The sequence below is a fragment of the Salvia splendens genome, chromosome 9 (assembly GCF_004379255.2).
Source record: "Salvia splendens isolate huo1 chromosome 9, SspV2, whole genome shotgun sequence".
Classification (NCBI taxonomy): Eukaryota; Viridiplantae; Streptophyta; class Magnoliopsida; order Lamiales; family Lamiaceae; genus Salvia; species Salvia splendens.
Genome location: NC_056040.1, coordinates 28299466 through 28308460, shown reverse-complemented (window position 1 = coordinate 28308460; position 8995 = coordinate 28299466). Strand labels below are relative to the sequence as shown.

General features: G+C 36.1%; 1 pseudogene; it reads left to right on the top strand.

Annotated features, from left to right (window-relative positions):
* Nucleotides 1-4508: 4508 nt before the first annotated feature.
* LOC121749379 lies at nucleotides 4509-5927 on the top strand (annotated as a pseudogene).
* Nucleotides 5928-8995: the final 3068 nt, after the last annotated feature.

Below are 8995 nucleotides of genomic sequence, written 5' to 3'. Positions count from 1 at the left end.
GCATATCAATGGCCTTTTGCTTGGGTTTATCGATTTTACGCCACTCTCCGTCGTCTAGGATGAACCTCCGACAGAGTCTTCGGTAAGCTGTCGACGAAGAAAAAGAATTCGAGGGTTTTGCACGCAGATAAGTCTAGGTTTTGAGTTTGTTTTTGTAGGATTGTAGTTGCAAATCTGGAAAGGAATCGTAGTTTTTGGCTGTAGAGGTGTGATGTTGTCCTCCGCACCGACGATTGAAGACGGATCGCCAGAATTTTGGTGGAGGAGATGAGTCGGTATTTAGGGTTTGGTTGTCGGCGCCGACAACAATGAGGAGAGAAATTTTTATGTGTTGTATAAATTATGGTTTTGTTTCTTAAGTGGGTTAATTAAAATAAACTATAGGCTAATTAAATCAAATAATTCCCCACTTTTTTGGCAAGTTTGGACTTATGTTTTGGGCCTGCATTATTTAGATGTATGGACCAATGTAATAAATCAGATTGGGCTTATATATTCTATTTTGTGGGTATGTGTTGTGCCATTTAATTGTGTATTAGTATTTATAATTATTATCCATGAATAATATTTAATAATTATGTATAAACGAATATTATTTAAATAATTTGGTATCTTTTTTTATTTAATATTTTCTATATTAATTATAAAGTTTGTTGTATTTATTTTCATCCATAACATCATATAATTCGGAGTATTAATTTTGTTTTAATGTGTTGTGCCATTTAATTGTGTATAAGTCATATCTAATAAGTATGAATTTTTTTAATAAGTATGAATTTTTTTATATATTTTTTTTATTTATTTAGTCCATAGTTTATGTATTTAAAAAGACTTTTTATTTGAAAAAGTTGATGTATTCAAAAAAGACATAGGGCATGATGCCAATTTTAGTAATTGTAATATATTTTACAAAATATAATTTATAATAATTTTGTTCGTTTGGAATCACATGATTATGTTTGAAATTTGAAATTCATTATTTACAGTTTTACGGGCCATTCATAATTAATGTTTTTCTTAATATGTTGGGCTATTAGATTTCGGCTCTTATCCTATATGTAAAATGTGAAGAATGAAGTAATTCATTTGTGCTCTTATTTATTTCTTGGTCAAATCATTTTTAAATTTTATTAGCAATCTATTGTATTTCTTTTAGCCAAAAAAGTAATACTGTACTTATATATTGTGTACTATTTTTCTACTAAATTTGCTTTATATTTTGTAGTTGATCTTTGTAGATCGTTTGAAAGTCCTATTGTTATAAGTGACGATGTGCTTGATGAACGCATTCGGTTTGTTGTCAATAAGAGTTCTTTTGATGCATCCAATATTAATGAAGCTGGAGGTATTTTTTTATCGTAGCTTGGTTACTTTTTTTATTTCTTATTTGCTTGACTGTATATTTAAAATTGTATCAGTTTGTTATTTATGCTTTACTAACATTTTGTTTTTATAAAATTTTGGGATATTGGTGATCCTTCGTATATGTGTTCACATTGTGGGGCATTATTTTGGTATGAGGAACCTCTTGGTAAACCAAATAAGGCCACTAATCCAAGATATTCGGGGTTGTTGTATGAATGGAAATATTGAGATTCCAAAATTGACTTCTCCGCCCGACGTTTTGCACCAATTAATGTTCTCTAATGAAGCTAAAAGTAGTCACTATTTGAAAAATATTCGTTCATATAATTCGATGTTTGGTTTTACCTCCATGGGAGGTAAAGTTGATAATAGTGTGAACACCGGTGGTGGTCCCCCTGTATTTCGTTTACACAGGCAAAATTACCACTTAATTGGAAGTTTACTACCATTAGATGGTTGCGAACCAAAGTTTGCCTAGTTATATGTTTATGATACGGACAATGAGATCAATTATAGAATAACGTCCGTGAGGTAAATTGTTTTCATTTTGTAACACATTAAATTATAATTTTTTTGTGTTAAAAAATAAATATAGTAATTTTGATTTAACAGGCAAAGGGATGCCGTGAATAATCTTCATTTAGAGATTGTTAGTGATTTGCAACATATGTTGGATGAAGAAAATGCGTTAGTAAAGTCTTTTCGTATGGCCAAAGAAACGATTGGACATGAAAATCGACCCAATGTAAGTTTGAGATTGCTTGGTAAGAGAGGTAGGGATGGAAGAACTTATAACCTACCTTCTGTTTCTGAGGTTGTGCTTGTCGTTGGGGATTTTGATGAAGCTTTGGGTGACAGAGATATTGTTGTTGTAGAGAAGTCAGGGCAGTTACAACGCATTAGTGAACGGCATCCTTCTTATCTTCCACTTCAGTATCCACTTCTGTTTCCTTATGGGGAGGATGGTTATAGAGAAGATATTGGATTTTCTAGAAATTCTTCTTCTTCATCGACCCATAGAAAAAGTATTAGTCCTAAAGAATTTTTTGCGTTTCGCTTACATGAAAGAATTTCTGAGTATTCTATTCTTTTATTTGGCAGGCGATTGTTTCAGCAATTTGTCGTTGATGCCTATATGATGATTGAGACTGGACGTCTTACTTTTGTACGAACCCATCAGAAAAGGTTGAGGGCTGAGTTGTATAGTGGTTTAGCGGAAGCTGTTCTTGGTGGTGAGACAGATGGTTCAAGGCGTGGGAAACAAATTATCTTGCCTTCCAGTTTTGTTGGTGGAGCTCGATATATGGTTCAGAATTATCAAGATGCGATGGCGATCTGTAGGTGGATTGGTTACCCATATTTGTTTATTACGTTTACGTGCAATCCTAAGTGGCCACAGATATGTCGATATCTTGCATCTAAGGGTTTGAAATCAGATGATCGTCCTGATATTATTTGTAGGATTTTTAAAGTCAAGTTGGATAATTTGATAAGAGATCTTAAGAGTAAAAAAATATTTGGAGCTGTGAAAGCAGGTATTTTTAAAGACATTGCTTTCAAAATATTTTTTAAGTTGTTTCGAAAAAGCAATTTAGTTGAATTATTTTGTGCAGTTGTGTACACGGTTGAGTTTCAGAAACGTGGATTGCCTCATGCGCATATTTTGTTGTTTTTAAGCAATGAGGACAAACAGCCGAAGCCTCAACGCATTGATGCGATTATTTCAGCTGAACTTCCCGACCAAGTAACTGATCCTCACTATTATGAGTATGTGAAAGAATTCATGATGCATGGGCCTTGTGGTGTTGTTCGAAAATCATCTCCTTGCATGCTCAATGGACGTTGTTCCAAATATTTTCCCAAAAAATATCTCGCGGCCACAAACATTGATGAAGATGGCTATCCTACTTACAGACGTAGAGACAATGGTCGTGTTGTTATGAAGGATGGTGTGCCCTTAGATAATAGATATGTTGTACCCCAAAATCGTTTTCTTCTTATGAAGTATGGCGGTCATGTCAACGTTGAGTGGTGCAATCAGTCGCAATCTATTAAGTATTTGTTTAAGTATATAAATAAGGGCTATGATCGTGTTTTCCAATCTGGTGCGGATGGTGCTGAACGATGTACTGATGAAGTAAGTTTGTACTACGATTGTAGGTATATATCGTCTTGTGAAGCTGCCTGGAGAATTTTTGGATTTGAAATTCAATATAAGGATCCTCATGTTGAAAGATTGAGTTTTCATCTTTCAGATCAACAACATGTCATATTTGATGAAGCTGATGACTTGGATACTGTTTTGAATCGTAAGACAATTCATGAAAGTAAGTTCTTGGCTTGGATGGAAGCAAATAAGATATATTCTCAAGGTAGGGACCTCACTTATGGTGAATTTCCGACGAAATTTGTATGGACGAAGAATCACTGGGAACCTAGGAAACAAAGATATTCGATTGGAAGGTTGTTTTATGTTGCTCCTGGTTCTGGTGATATGTATTATCTCAGATGTTTGTTGAATATTGTTAAAGGAGCTTCTTCCTATGAAGACATCAGATGTGTTAATGGCGTTCAGTATGCTACATTTAGAGATGCTTGCTTTGCTTTAGGGTTGTTAGATGATGATAAGGAATATGTTGATGGTATTGTGGAAGCTTCGTTTTAGGCTTCAGCTCACTCTTTGAGGTTGCTCTATGTGAGTTTGTTAACATCGGAATCTATTTCACTCCCGGACTTTATTTGGCAAAGTTGTTGGAAATATTTGTCCGAAGATGTTCTTAATAACTGTCGAAAATTAACAAATTATCCTGGTAAGTTATTTTTTTAATTATTTTCGTTGCATGTTTATTATGTTATTTATCATTAATTCTTGCAATGTATTTTTAATTACTGTAGGTTTGATCTTGAGTGAGGATGAAATTCAGAATTTTGCATTTGCAGAAATAGACAAATTGCTGCAGAATCTAGGCAAAACTTTGCTTGATTTCCATGGTTTGCCATATCCTGATAATCAGTATTTTGAATCATGTGAAAATTGACTGATTACTGATGAGTTGTGTTATGATCGCGATGGTTTAGCAAGTGAATATTCGGAATGTATTTCCAAATTCACCGATGAGCAACTTTATGTGCATGACACTATAATGTCGTCTTTGTATTCTAATGATGGAGGAATATTTTTTGTTTATGGATATGGAGGTACTAGGAAAACTTTCATTTGGAGAGCATTGTCTGCACGTATTCGTTCGATGGGCGATATTGTTTTAAATGTGGCGTTAAGCGGCATAGCATCTTTATTATTGCTTGGTGGTAGAACAACTCATTCTCGGTTTAAAATTCCCATTAATGTGAATGAAGATTCTATGTGCAATATTAAACCAGGCAGTGCACTTGCTGAGTTGATTGTGAGAGCTAAACTTATTGTATGGGATGAAGCACCGATGATTCATAAACATTGCATAGAAGCCGTGGATAGAACTGTAAGAGATATTATGCGTGTATGTGATGAATTAAATAGGAACAAACCGTTTGGTGAAAAAACGGTTGTTTTTGGTGGTTACTTTAGACAGATCTTGCCAGTTGTTCCTAAAGGCAGTCGTCAAGATGTTGTGAATGCTACCATTAACTCATCTTATCTTTGGAAGAGTTGCACAGTTTTAAGGCTGCCAAAAAATATGAGGCTTTTGAATGTGGAAAATGTTGATGAAGCTTCTAAATTGAAGGAATTTTCCTCTTGGGTTGCTTCTATTGGTGATGGTGTTATTGGTGGTCCAAATGATGGTGAAGTGGGTATTCAACTTCCTATTGACATTGTTTTGTCAAATTTTGGTGATCCGCTTAGAACTATTGTTTCAAACGTCTATCCTTCTTACATGAATCCTGAAGAATTGATTAGTTGTTTGCATGGTCGTGCTATACTTGCTCCTACTTTAGAGGTAGTTGATGAGGTTAACCAATTCATGATTTCTTTGGATCAGTCTCAAGGTCGAGTTTACTTAAGTTCTGATAGTATTTCAAACTCTGATTCCACATCAAATGGTCTTGCTGAGATACATTCTGTTGAGTTTTTGAATAGTTTGAAGTGTTCTGGTACACCTAACCATGAGTTGTTGCTGAAAGTTGGTACACCTGTGATGTTGTTGAGGAACATAGACCTGTCAAACGGGTTGTGTAATGGCACAAGATTGATAATTACATGATTAGGTGATTATGTGTTAGAGGGACAGGTATTGGGTGGCCATAATATTGGCCATAAAGTGTTGATTCCTCGAATGTCCTTAATACCATCTGATCCGAGATTACCTTTCAAGTTCCAAAGAAGACAATTTCCTTTGGCTGTGTCGTACGCAATGACCATTAACAAGAGTCAGGGTCAATCACTCTCTCATGTTGGATTGTTTTTTAGAAAACTTGTTTTCAATCATGGACAGTTGTATGTTGCTATATCAAGAGTCACAAGTCGTGAAGGTTTGAAGATTTTGGTGTGTAAAGATGAACAAGGTGAAGGCAATGGTGATTCTACTGTTAACATTGTTTATAAAAAAGTTTTTCAAAACTTATGAACTATTGGATTTTTGATGTTTGCGTAAGTTCCTATTTATGAATATTGCGTTTTTTAATGAACCTATTTTACAATTCTCTTACGTATTATGTATGTATATACGTATCATTTTCTCATCTTTATTATGTATTATATTTTATTTATTCCCCTCATATCTGCGTTTCAAATTTATAACAATTATTTGTTCATTGGAAATAGACACTTATGTATTTGTCTTGATATTTACAATGTGTTTTTTTACAAACAACAAATTCTCTGTCTGCAAGCATAATTATACAATATTTATCATCTACTTTTTTTTAAGTTCATTTATCTAAGAATTTATTACAAGTTTTTTGGCCCGTGCATAGCACGAGTGGTAAAACTAGTTTAAAATAAATGATAAGGATCCATATAGATTATGATCCATTAACAAGATCCATTGAATCTAACCTAAAAGAAAAGGACCAACATAAGATAATATGGATTAAGAGATGAAATGTCATTGATGGAATAAGCTAAGTCTTCCAGGAAAACCACAATCCTCAAAGCATACCTCTACTTGATCCATAATTCACTAAGAATTGATGGATTCAAGCAACTTATAACTAGGAATTGGATACAAAACCTCTTCAAGAGGAACAAATCTCTCAAGCATATAATTTTATCAAAAAATAAGGAATAAAATGATAAAAGGTGTTATTTATAGTAAGGCACAAAAATCCAAGGAATAGGCCCACAAAATATAGTGTTTTGTTAACTCTATGGAATTCAGAAAAGGCCTCCTGGGTCGAGCGAGGAAGATTATAGGCTACGCGCGCTTCCTTTTGCGCTGAAGGGTGAAGCCAACACGTGGTTGTTGAGACTACCATCCAATTCTATTCGTTCATGGGCAGACCTTCTTGAACTATTTCTTCCCGGCGACCAAAACCAATGCTCTCAAGAAGGAAATCCAGGGGTGCACACATGAGTAGGAGTATGATGAGACCCTGAGTCAATATTGGTCACACTTCAAAGGGTTGTTGGATTCATGCCCGAACAACCACTTGGTTGATGCCAGAGTGTAAGGATTTGATGAACTCCTCGAGCGAAGGGGATTTCTCAAGGAAGCATGTGAGCGAGGCTAGAGAGATTTTAGGGAGACTTATTGATGCGAAGAAGGCGTATAATAATCCGCGCCCCACAATTCGAAAAAGGGGATCAGTTAATGTAGCAATAGAGCAAGGAGAAGAAAACGAGGAGGCTCAGATCAACAAGCTAGAAAAGGCACTCTTGAGCGCTATAGAAAGGAGTAATCAACCTGCCCCACCAGTAAAGGTGAAAGCGCGGGGGTAGAGGAAGTATATCAGTATTATGGTCCGCCAGGGGAAGAAGATTACCGAGCCCAGGTAAATGCAGTGGGGAGCTGGAATCAAAATGGAAGCTGGAACCCAGGGAAGCAAAGGGATGCCCCGTGGAGGGACCACCCTAATTTCAGATGGACTGATGGTAACCATAATCCGCCACCCCAACCATAAAACACGAACTATTCCAACCCACCTGAGAATCAACCTAACTGGTCTAGCAAAAACCAGGAGGGACAGAACAACTGGGGTAACTGGAATCAAAGCAACCAGTCTAACTGGCCCAACAGAAACCAGAATAATCCAGCAAGTTCTTATGTTCCACCACACTAGAGAAGCTACACTGGCAGCAGCTCAAACCCTAAACCTAATCAACAAGGTAATCAGGGATAGATCAATCATTACAGTACCAACCAGGGACCACCGGGGAACTTCCACCCCAATAAAGGACATGGATATAGCCACCACCAAGGGCCGAGCTCAGTCAGCAGAATCCTAGACAGTCGAAGGGTATCGACGAATTGGTGGGTGATTTGGTCAGCTCATGACTCAACTTTATTTTACCTAATCAATACCCACAAGTGTACGGGGTTATTGTAGCATATAACAAGCAAAAGTATATCGTATCTCACAGAGACAATTAAGCGTAAACCTAAGTACCACGAACAAATTTCAACTACTATCTAGACAATCAGAAAATTTTTGGGTTTTGAAACTAGAAACTACCGAAACCATGTAAATTCAGAGATTAAATTAAAGCACTTAAATAAGAAAGCAATTATGCAAGTTGTGTAAGATGATGGAGAAATATGCATAATTCAGGGATCCGATGCACAGCTCACAGTCTAACCCAATTGAAATAGATTTGCCATTTAAAGTCTCCAGAATTGTTGAATCAATCACAATTTTAGATTAAACCCCCTCACAAGGTGAGAAATCCGTAGATTAGGTGTAATAATTGAAGTCCCCTTCTAATTCTTAGACCTAACTCCTAACAGTTTGATTAGATTAATGATCCCACTCATAATCTCAACTCTCTCGAGTTCTATTGAATTAAGGTGTAAAATATTCCTCTTTCAAGATTAATTATTTCATCTCCCGATTACTGAAAGAAATCCTAACACTCTCAATTGGTGATCAAGCAATTGATAGGAAAAATCACATGAATAATTCAAACAATCACAAGAGCAAGATAAAACGAAGTCAATTGGATTAAAACTATGAATCAATGCATCTTCACCAAGAATTCTACATGAAAAGTTTAGCTACTCATGTTCATGGAGAAAACCAAGTTTAACACAAAGTATTCCATCAAAAACATGAAATATAGATACTAAGAACTCTTGTGGAACGAATCTATGGAATGAAACTTCAATCTTCCAATCTAGAGTCTTCAATCTTCAATTCTCTCTCAAAGGTGTTCTTGGGGTGCGTGTAGAGTGTGGTATGCAGTATGTGTAGAATGAATCTTAACCCTAACCTTTTTCTCCTTCAAAAATCGTGTTTCAGCAAAATTAATTCGCCAAAACAGAGTACCCGGCCGGGTGCATTGATACACTGTAAATTCACCCGGCCGGGTGGTCATTTTCGACCCCTTTCTGACTCTCCAGCGCTGAATTTGAGACACCCGGCCGGGTGAATTTCCTGGACAGCGCAATGTTCGTAAAACGACCATAACTTCTTCTACGGGACTCCGCTTGAGGCTTTAAAGATACCCACGCGAAGCTCTTTCGAAGAAGAAGAGAAT